At 40.5% G+C, this 18,536-nt stretch overlaps 1 protein-coding gene across 24 annotated transcripts in view; it reads left to right on the forward strand.

The window, feature by feature from the left end:
• RBFOX1 (RNA binding fox-1 homolog 1) overlaps positions 1–18,536 on the forward strand; it is a 795,203-nt gene that overhangs the window by 292,935 nt on the left and 483,732 nt on the right. The window contains exon 1 of one of the 24 annotated variants that reach the window (XM_071570939.1): positions 330–343. The exons of the other annotated variants lie outside the window; for them this stretch is intronic. The gene's annotated coding sequence lies outside the window, so the exon portion shown is untranslated. Of the gene's footprint in view, positions 1–329; positions 344–18,536 lie in introns of those variants that run through there. 24 annotated transcript variants of the gene reach the window in all.

The following is an 18,536-nucleotide window of genomic DNA, read 5'->3' on the forward strand; positions in this document are numbered from 1 at the left end:
ATTTATCTGAGGGGTTTCATTACCTGTAATAGTGGGGTTTATTTCTTTATTTTTACTTATTGCTGTGTGTGTGATTGCCAAATAACTTGGGCTTTCATAACAAGGTTGCTGTTGCAATGCTGTTCACAAAAAGCATTTGCACAAGAGTCCCCAAGGGATGGGCTAATACACGGTGGTTGACATTTATATGAGAGGGTGGAACTAGGAGGGGATTCTTTTGCTGTGAAACTCCTGGGAATAAACCAGAGAACCACAACTATTGGCTTGCCTTTTCTAGGCAGTTGGTTAAAGTCTGAGCTCTGTGGCCTGCAGGGCACATTGCAGGACCTGCCTCCTTAGCCAGGTATTTATTTACAGGCAGATCTTGTGCTTGAATGAGGTTTTTTTGACTGGCAAGTTTAGCAGTGGGGGGGGGGCAAAAGTGCCATTGCTGTTTGTTGGGAAAGCTGCTTTTTTGTAGGTATTATAGTAAAGCAGTTGTGTGAGGAATAAATAAAAAACTGCAGGACCTGTAGTACTCTTTATGTTCTTTCTGCCATGGCTGATGAGCTGCTGATAAGATCACGTGTGTTGTCTCACAGTGTACCTGATCTCCTACATGAAATAGTATTTAGAAGTGTAATGTGGAGCACAACAAATAGTCACTCTAAGTCCAGTTCCCATTACTTACATCAAGCTTTTTATCAGAATTTTCTAAAATATATAGACACAGCTGTTCTTGTGTATGGAAAGGGAAATTCTTGTTGATTGGCACATTGATGGCATCCAGCTGCATTCTGTACATAACTGAAGAATAAGTTCTTCCAGGAATTGAAAGCTGTGAATTTACTTGGTTTGGCCAACTATGTGTTAATAGTAGTTTGTGTGGAGCTGTTTGAAGCAACCTAGAACAGCTTCAGTGTTTGCCTGTCCAGAGGTCTGATAACCCAAGTGGATCTGTGGCTCTGTCCTTTGAAATCTATAAACTTGGGCAACAAAGCACAGGATTTGCAACTTCCATAATTGTTTGTGTTGGTTGTTGGGGTTTTTATTTTGTTTTCCTAATAGTGGGTTTTGTAATCTTTATTTTCTCAGTAGCTAATGGAACATCTTTGACAAGTCTTATTTATTCACAGTTTCTACCTGTTGCATTTGTCTCATCAAGTTGATTTTCTTATTTATACTTAAGAATCTGTTAAAAAATTAGGCTAAATTTAGTATGTGTCATCCTTTTAGGAACAGTATTTGAAGGAATAAAATACATGTTTATGGTATTTTCTAATTATTCAATAAACTGTTTAAGGTTTAATGAAGTTGGAATCAACTGCCAATGAAATTTTAATATGGATTTAGTGCACAAGAAATTTTGCTGCCTGGATGTTGTATTTTGAATTTGTCTCTGAACTGAGCCTGTGCAGCTGGGAGTGGAGGTGTGCACTGTGGAGTTATGATTTATGGGGTTTAACTCAATTATTCTTAATTACATTTCTATTAGTGTAGAAAGTACTGGAGAATCCTGAAAGATCTTTCACCATGAATAAAAGTCATCCAGTGGTATTAAATATCTACCTGTCATGAAGTGGGAAATTAAAAAAACAAACAAGCTGACAGAGATTCAGTGTCACATCAGGGACTTTATCTTGTAGGGAAAAAAAAGAACAAGAAGCTGTATGTTACTGTGGCTTATCTTCTAGCTCAATATTTTGTGCCAAGTCCTAGTCAGTGAAAAGATGTTCCTAAAATACCTCAACCTTTTTTTTTTATTTTTTTGTCAGTTTAATTCCATTTGAAAATGCTGAATTGACTGTACAGTGCAAGGACTGGATATTGCCTGAAGGGAACAAGTTACCTGGTTAGTGAATTGGGTGGAGAACTTGGCTGTTTGAGGAAGAATTCCTGTTCTGTTCTACTTAGAAGAAGTTGTTGGAGTCTCCCCCTGGCTTCCAAAGCTTGGTTCCCTGGAGAAGTCCTTCTGTTGCTCATTGTCTCCAATTTTGGTGGCCTGCACAGAGGCCACAGTGAAGTGACCACTTTCAGATGTTACAGTCCTTCCACAATTTACTTGAGATTCTTATTTCTGTTGAAAGGTCATTCAGCTGCTCTTGTCTCATCTTGTGACTGGGTGGTTGTTCCTGCTTTTGGGAGTGTCAGAAACAGAACACATAACAACTTACATGTTGGTCTGGTTTCCCCAAAGCTGTGTGGCCACACAACATGTATTCATTCTTTATTGTATGAAGAGAGGGTAATTGTAATCTCAAACATCTCTCTGTAATTCATGAGCTTGTGTGGCTCTTTGGCTGACAGTAGATACAGATTCTTGAAGTCTCCTAAGCACTTGAAGAGGTTTGGTTTCTTCTGGCAGCTGACACCATCCCAGAATTGTATGACTAGGAAGGAACCTTAAAGATGATGCGTTTCCAACCCCCTGGCATGGGCAGGGGGCACCTTCCACTGGATCAGGCTGCTCAGAGGCTCATCTGTATCATCTGTACAGGTGGCAGAAGATGTGATGGAGCAAATGGTACCAAGTCCTCAGCCCTGCAGTGATATTCCCTTTTAAACCCAAATGTAGAGTGTTGTCTAAAGATACAGAGATTGCAGTCACCACAGAGAGTTTTATCACAGTTTCCATCATGGAAATCTTCATGGGGGAAACTTATATAAAAGAACTGTGCTTATTTAATAGTGGCTAAGAGTTTTCTTGGGAAGGAATTCTATCAGTAATACCATTTTTTATGTGAGTTTGGTCTTTTCAGAGATAAGATTGAGAAAAATATGAGAAAAAAAGCTCAGCAGAAAATGATGCTGATACAGTGTGGGTAAGGCATGTAAGTACTGCCTGTCAGTAAAGGAAATTTAGGCTGGGTTTAGATGAGATGTTACTGTGAGGGTGGTGAGGCCTCAACCCTGGAAGTGTCCAAGGCCAGGGTGGATGGGGCTTGGAGCACCCTGGGCTGGTGGGAGATGTCCCTGGCCATGACAGGGGCTTTAACAGGATGGGCTTTAAAGTTTGTCTTGTTCCTGTTCCTTTATAACTTCTGGGTAAAGTTCCTTGTTGTAAAGCCCCAGGATGGGTGGAACTACTTAAAAAGTCACAGAATAATTTTGATTATTCTAGGATTAGCTAGTCATAGAGGGACATAAAATGGGTTATTTTGAACTGCATTAATTTTTCAGGCACATACAAATCTCCTTTAGAGTGCTCATTCTTGGACATTGTTACATATATTGGTGAGGTGGGTTTTTTTCAGCAAATAACAAACCCCTGAAGCTGTTCTTCAAACGTGGGGTCATACGAGAGATGGGAGGGGCAGGAAATCAATTCTTCTTATCTTTACCCATTTCTTACAGGAGATAAGAATCTCTTTGAGTTGGCATAGATTAATTATACAGATTTTAACTGTTGTCTTCATCAAAACACATAACAGTAAATCAGTCTGAATAAAATGGTTAATATACAAGACTTTTGAGTAATTCATAACCTCTGACAAAACAGTAATTCTTTTTCTCTCTTTAATCTTTTTTTTTAATTATTGTTTTGGTATTGTAAGTTTTTGAAAAGCAGATCCATAAAATTCAAACTTAAAAATGTGAAATCAATCCTGACATTTAATTAGATGTTCCAGATTCTCTTCTCTGTGAACATGAAAAAGCAACTGTTACTCTGAGGTCATGTAATTTCAAAACTCTGTAAAGATTTTGTTTTATTCAGATACATGTGTTCATTTCATGAAATGTGCAGCTGCCTTAAAAATTCTCTCTAATTCTTAAATATGCAGTTTTTTAGATTATTTCTTTCACAGTCTGCTTTTTGAAACTTCTCTCAGTCTTAAGTCTTTCCTACTGAATAGTAGGCAAATGCTAACAAAACAATTGCTATTTCCATATGGTGATGGTGAAAAGCTTAAAAACACAGTACAAGGACTATATAATTGCAAAGGGGTAAAAAACACTCCTCTCTTGTTTGTTTCGCCATGATTTGGAGAGTTACTGACTTAGTATTAAATCTGAACATTGATTTCCCATTAATAGGAAAATGAGGTGCTCTTGGTCCCTCCCTTTTTCACACCAACTTGATTTTTCTGCCATCTGGTTTGCTTAGTGCCCCTTGTGCTGATGTGCATTTTGGCAGCAGGTGATCAACTGCTTGGCTAGACAGTGAACTATCCAGTGCAAGTGTTTTGTAGTGGCCAGCATTTATTCCCTGGGAATAAATGACCTTTTTTTATCCTCTGGACTGAGATAGTATCAATAAAATGGTGTTCCCCAGCAGTCTATGTTGGGTCCAGTCTTGTTTAACATCTTTATTGATGATTTAGATGAGGGGATTGAGTCCATCACCAGCAAATTTGCTGATGACACCAAGCTGGGAGGGAGTGTCGACCTGCTGGAAGGCAGGAGGGCTCTGCAGAGGGATCTGGATAGACTGGAGAGATGGGCTGATTGCAATGGGATGAAGTTCAACAAGGCCAAGTGCAGGTCCTGCCCTTTGGCCACCCCAACCCCTGCAGCGCTCCAGGCTGGGCACAGAGTGGCTGGAGAGCAGCCAGGCAGAGGGACCTGGGGGGGCTGAGGGACAGGAAGCTCAACAGGAGCCACCAGTGTGCCCAGGTGGCCAAGAAGGCCAATGGGGTCCTGGCCTGGATCCAAACTAGCGTGGCCAGCAGGCCCAGGGCAGTGACCCTTCCCCTGGACTCTGCCTTGGGGAGGCCACACCTTGAGTGTTGTGTTCAGTTCTGGGCCCCTCAGTTGAGGAAAGAGATTGAGGGGCTGGAGCGGGGCCAGAGGAGCAACGAGGCTGGAGAAGGGACTGGAGCACAAGTGCTGTGGGGAGAGGCTGAGGGAGCTGGGGGTGTTCAGCCTGGAGAAGAGGAGGCTCAGAGGTGACCTCAGCACTGTCTGGAACTGCCTGAAGGGAAGTTCTGGCCAGGTGGGGGTTGGTCTCTTCTCCCAGGCACTCAGCAATAGGACAAGGGGGCATGATGGGCTCAAGCTCTGCCAGGGCAAATTGAAGTTGGAGAGCAGAAAGAAATTCTTTACAGAGAGAGTGCTCAGGCATTGGAATGGGCTGCCCAGAGAGGGGGTGGATTCCTCATCCACCCTGGAGATTTTTAAACGGAGCTTGGCCATGGTACTGAGTGCCATGATCTGGTAAAGGGACTGGAGTTGGCCCAAGGGTTGGACTCGATGGTCTCAGAGGTCTTTTCCAACCCAGTCGATTCCATGATTCTGTGATTCTATGAAAATCTTTAAACAGCGTACTAGGAATTTTTGGCCTTCTTTAAGGTGCTGTGGTTTATCTGGATGCTGGAAATAGTCTCTCTAACAATTATAATGCTTTACTTGTTTATTTTACACATTAAAGGTACCAGTGATTTTAGAATTTTTTTTAATTATGATTTTCTTTTTAAGATGCTTCAGAGGGAATGTAATTTTTAGTATTACTGGTATTCTTATAAGGGAAAAGTCAAATACCATCAGGGTTCTATAGAATGTGGTGGATTTTTTTATGAAGAGTCCATTTTTTTGTTTGTTTTCCCAAGTACATTATTCCAGGCATAAAAATGCTGACTTAATGTCAAGTGCAAGCATGGGAAAAAAAAATAAAAAAAGAACTCAGGATGAGCCTCCACCATGAGTTTTATTCAAGGCACCCAAGGACTCCCCAGTGTTCTGATCATAGAATTCCCACTAACAGGCTATAAAGTCCCACAGAAAGCCATCTGTTCTACTTCAATGCTTTTTCATTATGGTTTTGTCCCAAATAAGCCAGACCTGTGGCAATTTTGTGTTCTAGGGGAGCTGTTGATAATCAAAGGCAGATACCAGAATGTTTTGGAAATAGTAGGGAAAGCCTTTCCTCTCAATTTGCTTTCATGTAGCATGGACAGCTAAGAAATCATTGACAGTGTTGGGCACATTTGGTACAGAATCTTGGTTTGGTGTCAATCAGAACTGCAAAAGCCTAAGTGAGTGTGATGAAGGGTATTCCTTTGGCACTTGGCCAACCAGATGTGCTGTCCGATGGTTGACTTCTCTTTAAGGTGCTCATGTGCTCACACTTTTCTCTAGTCACAGGGGCATTATGGATGCTCTCTGGGTTATGAGTCCTATCTGGAACTGTGTGGAAGGGGATTTATCAGCTCTCTGATCAATGTGCACCATTCATGGGTGCTGATCCCAAAAATTCAGAGGTGTGCACCTCATCTGTTGCAAACATGGAGGAGGAGATGTGAGGGACATTCCAAGGAGCTTTGAGCTCCAAAATGTTGCTTGTATTTGACTTCATGTGAACCTTTCCTGGGAGTGGCAGTCAGGTTTTGTGTGACTCCATTACAGGCAGGGTTCTCCTGTCCTGCCTCTGGGGCTGTGCTGGTGGGCAGAGGAGGCTGGATGTGTTCCCAAACATCTGCTTTCAGCTCTGAAACACTTCACATTATCAACCACAAAAGGGTTTAGAGCTGCTGAGCTTCAGTGTTGTCTGTTAAATTCCCTCTTGCAGTGTGGGGGATGTGATGGTTATGGGGGCTGGCTAAGGAAAAGAAATGCATTTACTATCAGCATGCAGATTATTTTTATGGTAACTTTGATTCCTCTGCATTGAACCAAAAAGCTGAACAATATTTATATAATAATAATAACAGTAACAACAACAAAACAACAGCAACAAAACAACAACAACACAACAACAATAACAATAATAATAACAATAATAATAATAATAATAATAATAATAATAATAATAATAATAATAATAATAGTAGTAGTAGTTAAGTTTTGCTCCAAAGTTTTCCCATTTGTGAGTTTTCTCTCTCTGTGTAAGCTGAATTGGTGAGATGTGTAGTTCCAAATAAAACGTGCAAAAATACTTCAGTGCATGGAAGAAAAAAACCAGTATTTTCACAATCAGTTTTTCTCCTTATGAATCACCAAGTTGATACAATATAACTCTAAATTTACCGGATAATTCAACATAGAAAGCATCAATTTCTATTGAAAAAAAGGAAAAAACCTTCTAATTTTTATAATTAATGGGTAAAGCTGGTTCATTTTTGTGAACAAGTGAAAAATATCTGCACAATCTTATTTTGATGCTTATTGTATACAGTTATCATATTGGACTGTCAGCTGAGGTTAATGGACACAGGGAGGAATACATATATTTACACTGACAAAGATTTTAGCCCTCTGGGTGCTGGAAATGAGCAGCAAGGCTGAGGTAAGTGGGGTTAAAAATGTTCCCGTTTTTAGTTGTCTGTTAACAAAAAATAAAGTATGGGAAATACCCTGAAATCAGCTCAATTAGTTAAAACTTGGTTGTAATAATGCCAAGGTCATGGGTTCAATCCCCTGTGTGGGCCACTGACTTAGAGTTGGACTTGATGATCCTTGTGGGTCCCTTCCAGCTCAGAATAGTCTGGGACCCTGTGAAGATCAAATGTTGTTTTCCATATAAATTGTTGATTCCCTATATAATCCACAAAGTCTAAAAATGCATTTAGTTCTTTGCTGATTATAATTCCATACTAAGTAAAAAATAGCTGCATAAAAACACTTCCATAAAGCCAGCTCAGTCTTTTTAAATGATGGTCTGGCAAACCAGAGCTCCTTTATTCCTTCCCCCTCCTTGTTTTTCCTTGGGGTAATGAAAAATGAAAAATGTTATGTGAATGTCAGAGGCATGGTGAGGAATAAATCCTGGGGGCTGGTTAATGAAACCTTTGTGCCTGGTGGCAAGCAGCAGGCCCTCACCACAACAGCACTGAGCACTAGGATGCTCTGAGCAGTAACAGCTCAACAACTGTGCTCCACATTCCATTACTGATTCCTCATTTTCTGGAAGTCTCCCAGGCACCTGGGTTTGAACTGGAGCACAACTGGAGCTGATGTAACATCTTCCCCCCACTACCACCGTGTTTGGAGCTGTCTGTACCATGGAGATTTGCATCTATTAAAACCCACAAGATTTGCATGTTATGCTATTTGGTCTCTGCCACGGTTCAGTTATGACGTGGGTTATATCTTAAAGTGAGTTTTTCTTTGCTTTTATGATTTCAGATGTGCAGTCTGTGCTGTCACAGTTCCAGTGATACACAGCTTGTGTTACTGGAATAACAGAGAACTGAACTGAAAAGTGAAAGTGTGGAAGATCCCAAACAGAACATTAACAGTTCATGGTGCTCACTCTTCTTCTCACTGTAAAACTGAAAGTACTTGTGTTGGGGAGTATGTCCCTAATGATGAACTGGAACTTTCTCCTGGAAATCTTGAGCAGGCAGAGGCAGAGCTATCCCAGTTCTGCAGGCAGGGAGCTGGACTTGGACCTGCTGACTCAGGGCTGGGTGGGTGCCAGCAGGGGCAGTGCCATGGGGAGCACAGGCAGTGCTGCCCACGGGAATCCTGTGCCATTTCCACTTCTGGATTCAGAGCATCCACTGGGAATTCCTTCTCTGCCTCTTGCCAGTATGAGCAGCTTTGAAAAGGACCTGGATGTTTGCCCTGAGCTGTTTGTAGACTTAGAACACCTGAGAAAGGGACCCTCAGTGGTGAAGATGTGTCTCAGGAATCTTGTTATCAAGTTGGCATTTGTTCTCAATGTGCAGGAATTTGAGAGGAAATGGCATCACCCCTCACTGAGGACAGACATAGGAAGGAGTGTAGTTTTATATTTAACAACTGGAATTGCATGATTTATTTGGGAAGGGAAAAGGATCTTTGGAGACTCTCAATTATTGGTTAAACTTGTGCCCAGCAAGTGAAGAGGGAAGTGGAAATAGGTATCAACAACTCTGTCCACAAAGAGATTTAGGTATTTCAGCCACTGCAGCTTGGCCAGTCACTATGGGAAAAATTACCTGGGCATGTTTGTCAGAACTTGCTAAGGTGGTGAAAGCAGTTGAAAGACTTGTGAATGGCTAAACAGTGTTCTTGGTGTGTTGGTGATCTCCTGGCTGTGCTATATGTTATTATCAGGAGTATATATGCAGGTTTGGGGAGAAAATTGGGAGATTTGCAGTTAGCTTTCAGGAAGAGTTCTAACAAACTTAAAGAATGTGCATTGGTTTAAAGCAAAGATATCTCACTTCCAGTCCAAAGCTAGAAACCAACACTTCATTCCTTCCTTCTAGCAAATGGTCATCTTTCTTTAGTGTAGTGGTGGATTTTTCAGAATTATTTTTGATCCTAAATATCCAGCATTTTAAATTATTCCTCAATTTACATAGGACTCCTACCTCTGTACTGGGAAACCTGAGAATTTCATTAAGTACTGAACTGAGTGATGATGTTCTTTTATTTTCTAAGATGACCTCTTACCTGTTCCTTATTTTAGCTGGTTGATACACTTTTTCTTATTTTCTCAGTATGCTTTTGATCCACATTAAAAGTCCCAGTTTGTGGTGTGCCAGGTGATTCCAATGTCAACACCTATTCAAATATGTGACATTATCCAGATAGAAGTGGAATTATTCATACGTGGTTATGAAAAAAAGATTTGAACCTTCCTGTTTGCTCTGCAGCTTTCCTTCTATAGCATACAATATATGGAAAATCACCTGAATTATTAATATGTGGTTTTTTACATCTTGTCAGACCATATTTTCTGTGTCCTGCATATGGTTCATCATGTATTTTTCTTTCTTATTGGTATGGAAAGATCTTGTCCTATTATTGGTGAAGGAAAGTGTTAGATGGAGACTCTTTATTTGGCAAGAGGTTTGGTTCCTGCTGCAAGATGAGTCAAGTGATTTCAGAGTCACTCAGGTTTATTTTCTCAAACTTTGCTGTAGCAATAAGGTGCCATGGTTCCTGTTTGACTCTAGGAAAGGAGATCAAGTCCTCTCATGTAAAATAGCACAAGATATGAGCTGATAATTGTTGGAAATAACCAGAAATATTTAGTTTTTTCTATCTTGGAGAGAGATCTCTGTGAAGAGCTCACTGGGTGTATGTGCTGTTTATTATGTTTTGGCATGTTAATATCAATTCTACATGCATTTTCCTGATTGTGGGGTTATCTAAAACCATAAGTAGTATTTCAGCTGCTTGATAGACAATTTGGAGCTTAGCAATGAGCTTTATATTGACATATTTTCCATGGATGGAAGGGTGGTGTTTCTTTTCATTGCAGTGGCAAAAAGCCAGACTGGTTGGAGAACAAAATATGATAAATGGAAATTCAAAGAACACATTTTTAAATAAGTCAATTTGGTAATTACAATTTGGTGTACCAGTAGATTTTCACAGCAGGGAGGACAGCAAAGAGCGCTAATTTTATTTTAATTAAGCTTTTCTGTTAATTGGGATCAGAGGATTCTGCCACTGAGTGGGGAAGGAGGAGCAGTGTGATGATACAGAATTGCTCCACGCTTGACTCTGTCAAGTGGCATCCATTTGACTGTGGTTAGAGCATGAAGTGCTCTCAAGTGTTGCTGAAGGAGCTGTTCAAGTTGAGAATGAGCACACAAGAAATAGGAAAAGGCTCATTTGATCTCTCTTTAGTTCATGGCTTTTATTAATTTCTGAGAGCTCGCGAGGCTCCTACTCTTCCCTCCCACAAGGAGAAAAAAAATAGTGGATAGAAGAAGAGTCCAGTTTAGAGGGTAAAATGAGAAAACACAGATTGTTTTTTAAATTTTGATCATTAGAACTTTCTGCTTAATTACAGACATTCTTTATTGCATCATGACATGAGAGCCTTGTGGGAAAAGTCACCATGATTAGATGTGAAAATCTTCCAATCTTTGGTAGCTGCCAGACCCTCCTAAATCATGGTTAGAAGTTGAACAGAGCTGTTTGCTTGGGATGAATAAAGGATGTTTCCTACATATAGACTAGTTAAAAACCAGATTCAGTTTTATATAGAAACTCATGGAGATGAATAGTAAAGCCAGTGTTTATTTTTTATAAAACTCCTGAAGAAATCTTCTGTTCCAGGAACCAGCAGTGGGCTTGCTGTTCTCTTCTAAAATTTTCTGAACTGCCTTTCCAAATACTTGAAATGATAAGAATAGTAAACCTATTATCTGATAATTACCTGCTGCAAGCTGACTACTCATTTGCATGTTCTGATTCTGCATTTGCATTATATAATTTTAATCTTTTGATAATATCCCAGTTACGAAGGGACTCAGCTTTTTTTCTATTAATGACACTTTCAAAAAGGTCTTGCAAGAAAATTTCTGGATCCAAAAGGAAATGATTGTTCTAGATATGTCCAGGGAACAATATCCCAATTTTTGCACTCAAATAGTTTTGAATTGGAGTTGACTTGTAATCAGTGAACTCTAAATGAAAAAGAAATGTCAGGAATCTATTTTGGCAGATTTTTAAAATATTGCTTGAAAAAATTGAATAAGGAAGCACTAGGGCTTCATGGTTAAGTTACTCTAAACCAGTTCATTGAAAACATAAACCAAAGACTTATCTGGCACATATCTATGTGAAGAAATAATTATTAATAATTTTCAATGTGAGCCTCTTCCAGAGGTTTCTAAGCTGCCTTTTAGACCTTCAGGACTGAGTACTTAGACTTTTTTCAGCTATTCTCTTTATCTCCCTCTCCCACTCAGGAAGTCAGGAGGGCCATTTAATCCACTGTTTTAATGAGCAGTGTAAGGAATTTGTGTTTTAAGTTCATGAATTTGCTTCTTGTCAGGGTTGTTTGTTCCTAAGTTTTAGTTTGTGTGCAAGAGTATCGTTACATCAGATAATTCTGCAGAGATAATTCATTTCCATGATTTAGGATGTTCTTAATTGCTTTACTGAAGGGAGATTGAGCACCTTTTAACCAAACAGCTGAACGATTTGCTATGACAATTCTGCCACTGTGCATTCACTTAATTTCCAATTAATCAAACATTCAATAAATCATTAGTATAATTACACCTGCTCAAATATTGCTACCCCAGCACATTAGCTATGCTCAGGCAGACTCTTTTACCGGCTGTGGGAACGGATTCATTTGTCTGACCCAGTTGGTTGCACGTCCTTGCTTCTTGTGAGCCTTGAGAAATGATAGGGCAGAGATTTTAATTATTTATAATCCCACTCATTCTTTTGATTCGTTGTTCAAGCTTTTTGCTTGGATGCTTCTATAGAAATTGAAACCAAACATCAGTGGAATAGTGGCTGCTTAATTTCTGAGGATTTTAAAATCATTTTGATTCCCCTGTTGAGACTCTTTGCTAATTACCCTGTGTCCCCTGTGCACAGTAATTCCCTCCTCACCATACCCCTAAAGCACAGAGGGCAAAAAGGGAAATGGAACTGAAGGTGTATCCTAAAGGTGCTCTACTGAAAGCCAGGAAATTGCTCCAACAAACTAACATTTTAGGGCCTGTTTTTAAAAATCACTGCACACCGATGCCTTCAAAGTATGAGTGTGGTTCTGTTGAGTGCCTGAGGAAGGCAGATATTTGAGGCAAGTCTCCAGGTGTTGAGGAAGGTAACCCTTGTGGCACATGGGGATGTGTTGCTCTCTGCTCCCTCCGCAGAGGTGGGAAACCTGAACCCAGTGAATTGCCTCAGCTCCAAGGGGCATTACTCACTATTTGTGGCTCCTGATTCCCACTCTCTCCTTGGAAGCTTCAAATCATCCTCAGTGTGTGTCTTTGTCGTTAGACCTAAAGTAAACAAACCAGGCCATGCAATTTTAGTCTCTGCAGTATTTTAAATATGAAGCTCTTATGTGGGTGTAAACACATTTTAAATCATCCAATGTGGGTTCTCTTGCTTCAAAACTGGTTACAACTGGCCTGTACTTTATCCTTGAGTTAGGAATTGGAGGAGATTCATAATACTTTAATCCCTTAGTACAAATAGGTAAGATTTTTTCAAATGAACTGAAGGTGTCATGATCCATGCAGATAGTGAAATAGGTTGGATTTCCCCCGGCAACCCATTCCATATTCTGTTTATACTTTATTTTCCCTTTACTGAATATGCTTTGTGTAGCACTAAGGGGAAGTTCTTTAACCTGAAGGGAAAAGGCATCAAAGAATCTATTTGAAAAAAAAAGGGAGATGAGAGAAAGATACACTAATTGGACATTATTTTAATTGCTTAAACATTTGCCAAGTTTCTTTCTTATCTGTTAAAGGAGTTGTGGGCAGAGTGCATCAGTACATGGGCAATCTAACCCACTCAGTCTGTAAGAGCACTGAGAGGAGAGAATCTGCTCTGCATCAATGTTTCCTGGCTCCCCATGGCACAGGGCCTTAGTGCTCTTGCTGGCAGAAACGTCTCAGTGTGTAGAAAACAGAAAGATTTATTTATCCATTAGGCTGCCTTTGGTCTTGGATATTCTCCCCAATGTTACTGAGTAGGAGCTTCCCTAATTGTTGGTGTACGTTTCCAGTAGTGGCTTGGCATGGGATGCACATACAGGCTGTTGCAGCTGAATGGCTGGGCTTGAGTGCCACCCATAAATCTTGCTGTAAGATGCAGTTTGAGCATTCTATGGATTGCACAGGATCCTGACTGGAAGTTTTAATATCTTAGGGGTTTTTTATTGTATTTTTGCAATAGTGCAATACTGGAAAATCACCAGATACACTTCCCCACCTTTACAACCTTAAGATTCTCTTTTGCTTGTCATGAAAACTATGACTCAAAAATGTATTCTCCAAATTTCACTTCCCTCGTGCATATTTTATAGTCAATCATTACATTTCCTTTTACAATTTTCACCCTCTGAAGCTGACAGGATTCTTTGTCTAGCCATTTTATTTTAGTTCCTCTCATCCCCATCCTTTTCACACCTTCAAAATGTCTTCCCAAGTCTGAACTCATTTAGCTTTACTGAAGTTCATTGTAAATAATTTATTACTTTGCAACATAACAGTCTAGGAAATTAATCATCATAAACAACAGCAGAGCTTTTAGTTGCTTAGGGAGAGGGTCATAGTCTGAACAGAATCCTCTTCACCACTTGAAACACGGATATAAAACTCCACTTGTCATCACAAGGTCCCCTTCAGAAGTTTCCTTGAAGATTTACCTTTGTTTATTTTCTGGTTTATCGAGTACAATGTAATGTGTGGGGTTTTTTCCTAAAGTTCTTCAGCAATCTGGTGAAAGTGCTATAACATTTGATTTTTTTTTAAATTGCCAAGTTTTTGTTTGACCAATATGGTTTAACAGACCTTCTCTTCCATAACATCCCTTATCCCTGTGGAGCTTAATTCCTGCTTCATATTTTCAGAAATACTCTGTCAGCTGTTGGTGAGTGTGTTACATCCTAAAAGACAATACAATCTCCAGTACACACAAACCTTGATTAAACAGCCAAGAGAATTTTGGCACCCTTATTTGGGTACCACAAGTGTGGAAAGTTGGCTTTGCCTGGGCATTGACCTTCCTCTGGCACCTTACCAGTGTCAGATGGAGCCAGTTGTAACTGGTGGATACTGGAAATGTAGTGGTCATGGTAAGGCTCCTCTCTGCACATCTCAAAGGCAAACAAGCTAAAGACACACAGTTGGCATAAAGAAGTGAAAAATGAGGTGACTGATCCAAAGGCTCTTTGTAAACCTCTGCAGATTCTGTAACATCTCTGGGTTATCCCCAGCCTTGATCAGAAATGTATTTGCAGTCACAGAAGAAACAATGCACGAGCTTCATGTATCTTCAATTCTGAGTTCCATTCAGTTCCGTATCTCCAAATTTCAGCTCTGTTCTTAATTCATTTACCTCCTCTGACAATGGAAACTAACTTTATAGTACTGAATAAATAATATCACAGTATAATATAGAATTATAGCAGGTCATAGTATAGTCAGCACTTGAAGATAAGACAAACAGAATGCTCCCAAAACATTCTTAGAAAAGACAGGCACAAGGCTCGATTCAAAAAAGTTCAAATATGGAGAGGCACATTTAGGAGAAAACTCATCACTTTAGATCATCATTTACCTTTATCATCTTGATGAGGCCAAATCAGTGTCCATCATCCCCAACTGGTTCTGAAACAGCAGATCCCATTTGCACTCTTTATTATGTAGAAAAATTGCGTTACTGGTGTTGGGCTTTTCCAGCAGCAGTTGGTGACGTGCAGCAGGCACACAGCTAAGGCAATCCACTGCATGGGCAAATCCATTTAGTGCTCTCTGTAAGGTGGGATTTATTCCTAATGAAGGGGAATTGGCTTCCAAAATGGGCAGATTTACTTTTTGTGGACGATTTCAACAGGCAGAACAAGCCCACAGTGGAAGCAGGGATCTAGATGATGGAAGATGAAAGGAGGTTGGAAGTGCCTCTGTGTGCATGTGTTTGTCCCCCAAACACCTTCCTCCCTCCGAAACCTGATGGCACATATTTCATACCCAGAAAGTCTTTCCAGAAGCAGTTAGAGAAGGGGAATTTTATGCATTTTGATAAAGACAAAGTGTGAATGTAGAAGACCTGTTTGCATGGGCTGAGGAAGAACTACCAGAGCTCCTTTTTATATGACAAATTCTTCCAGCTCTTTATTTTGAAATCTGCAACAATTATGATTTTGTTTTTAAATGTAATGTAAGATTCTGATATCGGTCAGATTTCCTTTTTGTTAAGTATCCTTTTTAAGATTTATTGTTTTCAAACTTGTCTTATTATCAATATTCTTTCTAGAGCTGAAACAGATCTGCATTTTCTCTGAAATCATAATTTATATTATGTGGATGATAGCCTGAGAAATGAGTAGAATTTTCGTTGAGGACTGTCTACACCCCCCAATATATTATCAGTAAAGATTGTTCTGAGAGGTACTTAGAAGACCACGTAATTTCATATTAACAGTTGATTAAACTTAATAACAGAATGAATATCATATCAAAGCAGATAATTGTAAAGTGCTTTGCCTTTTGGAGCCCAGAGGAGTTTCTATGGTGATAACTTTAGAGGCTTATAAACATTTTTATGTCTTTTTCTCAGATTAATAAAATTTTTATTATTTTAGAACTGTGTTTGGATAGTCTACAATTAAATGAGTTTTATGAGCAAACTAAATTAAAAGCCATACTCATCAATACAGAGTGAATGATTTGGCCAGGGTTTCATTTGCACAGTTTTTGTGTGGCCAGATGGGGGTTTTGGTTTACCATATTCATCAGAAGGAATCTCAGAGCATCCCAACATCTGTGTGAGGCCTGAGCACACATGTTCACTTCCAAACTGCAATAAACTGCCTTGTTTTTAATCTCAGGAAGAGATGATGCTCTTTGTGCTTCATTTGTAAGGGCAGAGGGAGCTTTGCTTAGCCCAGAATGGACAGGGATGTGCTGATTGCAGGGCAGACTGGGAGAGGTAACTGGTTACTCAGGGATCTGATGCTGCAGGTTCTCCTGGCTTAAAATCATCTCTATTTTCAATGGGGTTTTGGAAAAGCACAGATACAGGCAAGTGCATCCCAACTTCATGTGCAAGCATGAAGGAAATTTTCATCCCAGAGGGTAAAACTGGGTGTGATCAGGGGCTACTGCTCCTACAGCTGTAGCACTAGTCCTAAAGGCCATGGTGACCAAAATTCCGTGGTATTTTGGGCAAGAGTATCAACTGTGTCACTGTCTGATAACTCCAGAAGGGCATAAAAGAGCCAGAAGAAAAAGAGGATTTTTTTTCATTGCCTTTAAGTCTGTGGCAACAAATGCCCAGCAGACTGCACAAAAGAGGCAGATTTGGTGTTGACCAATAGGCTGTTTGTGCCAAGTAAATTGGGAAATACTGAGGCACATTTCACCATGTCAGAAATGCACCCAGAGCACCGATGAGGTCAGGTGCCAACCTGGCTGGGCAAAGCTGTGCCACCTGTACCAGTTGTATGAGCTAATCCTGTCCCGAGAAGGGGGTCCTGTTTGAGGGCAAGTTGGCCACAAGCCAGCAGTGCCCTGGAGCCAGGGGGGACATCCCTGTCTTGGGGGGCATCAGGCCCAGCATGGCCAGGTCAGGGAGGGGATTGTCCTGCTTTGCTCTGCACTGAGGCAGCCTCACCCACAGGGTTGGGGCAGTTTGGGGGACACAGTGGAAGGGGACAGATTGAGCCATTGGAGAGTGTCCAAAGGAGGGACAGGGAGATGGTTCAGGGCCTGGAGGGGCAGCGTGTGAGAGCACTGAGGGCACTTGGTGTGTTCAGGTGGAGAAGAGGAGACTGAGGGGAGACCTCAGTGCAGGTACAACTTCCTTGGGAGGGGCAGTGGAGGGGCAGGCACTGAGCTCTGCTCTGTAGGGACCAGGGACAGCACTCAGGGAATGGCTGGAGCTGTGCCAGGGCAGGGACAGCACCCAGGGAATGGCTGGAGCTGTGCCAGGGCAGGGTTAGGTTGGATACCAGGTGAAGGTCCTTCCCCCAGAAGGTGGTGGGCACTGACCAGGCTCCCCAAGGCTGCCAGAGTTCCAGGGGTGTTTGGATGATGCTCTGGGGCACAGGGAGTGACTCTTGGGGATGGGTCTGTGCAGGGCTGAGGGTTGGACTCGATGATCCCTGTGGGTCCTTCCAGCTCAGCATATTCTGTGGTTCTGTGATCTCATATTTTGAAAAGATTCCTTGGTGTGTTTGGCTTTCCAGGCCCTTCACCTTCTTCATTTTGGCATTTATATACCTTGTCCTTCTGAACTGCTTCTCTTTCGTTATTGTCATTTCACAAAGACATCTCAAGCCTTACTCCGGTTTGTGCCAACAAATATTGATTTTTTTTTAACTGTCGTGTAAAAGTAGTTTGTAAATACGGTCATAGTGTTTTCTTTTTAAGTGTAAAACCTTTTATGAACATTTATGAAAGCTCATATGACCTATTTCCTTCCAATTTATGTATTTTATTTTATTACAAGTTAAATTTAGCATGGGGTATTTTTTCAAATAGCTTTTAAAGTGAAGTAATGTTGGCAAGATCAGTTGGCATTTTATATTTTTGTGTTTCAGAAAACCAGTGTTTTCTTAAAATCTTGAATTATAAGGTATCGTAGTCATTCATACACACCAGACACAACAACACCACCTTCTCCACCCCAAAACCCAAAGCAACCAAAGCAAAAACCAAAACCACGGCTCAGACTGGAAAAAAAAACAAAAACAAACCTCCAAAACCAGCCCAAAACAACAACCAAAACCCCAAACAATAAAACAAACAAACAGAAAAGAAAACTCAAAGACACAAAAGCCCCAAACCAAACCCAACACCGGCTTAACTGACATGAATAAGTTCTGCTTTTTAGGTCAGCTTATGGTTTTCCCATTACATCATCACATTGTGATTTTCTTGTGTTTATAGAACTATTACACCATTTAGCCATAACACAGATACAGTTAAGGACAATCCTGAGGACATAAATATTCCAGAAGTTCTTAGGCTCCTGTGTTGAACTTGGTGCTTTTAAATTCCACGAGTCATCCATAGTCAGCAGCTCTTCCACCGACTTTATATATGGGTGAAGTCCGAGTTAACTAATAAAAGTTGCCGTTCTGTGACTTGAGAGAAAATGGAACTTGTTTTACCAGCCCAGGAGGGGGCAGTAAATTTCTTTTTATCGTTTTTGGAAGCAAGCCCAACATTCTCTCACCGTGAAAGGCTCTTCTCTTA

This window comes from Pithys albifrons, chromosome 16 (genome assembly GCF_047495875.1).
Source record: "Pithys albifrons albifrons isolate INPA30051 chromosome 16, PitAlb_v1, whole genome shotgun sequence".
Taxonomy (NCBI): Eukaryota; Metazoa; Chordata; class Aves; order Passeriformes; family Thamnophilidae; genus Pithys; species Pithys albifrons.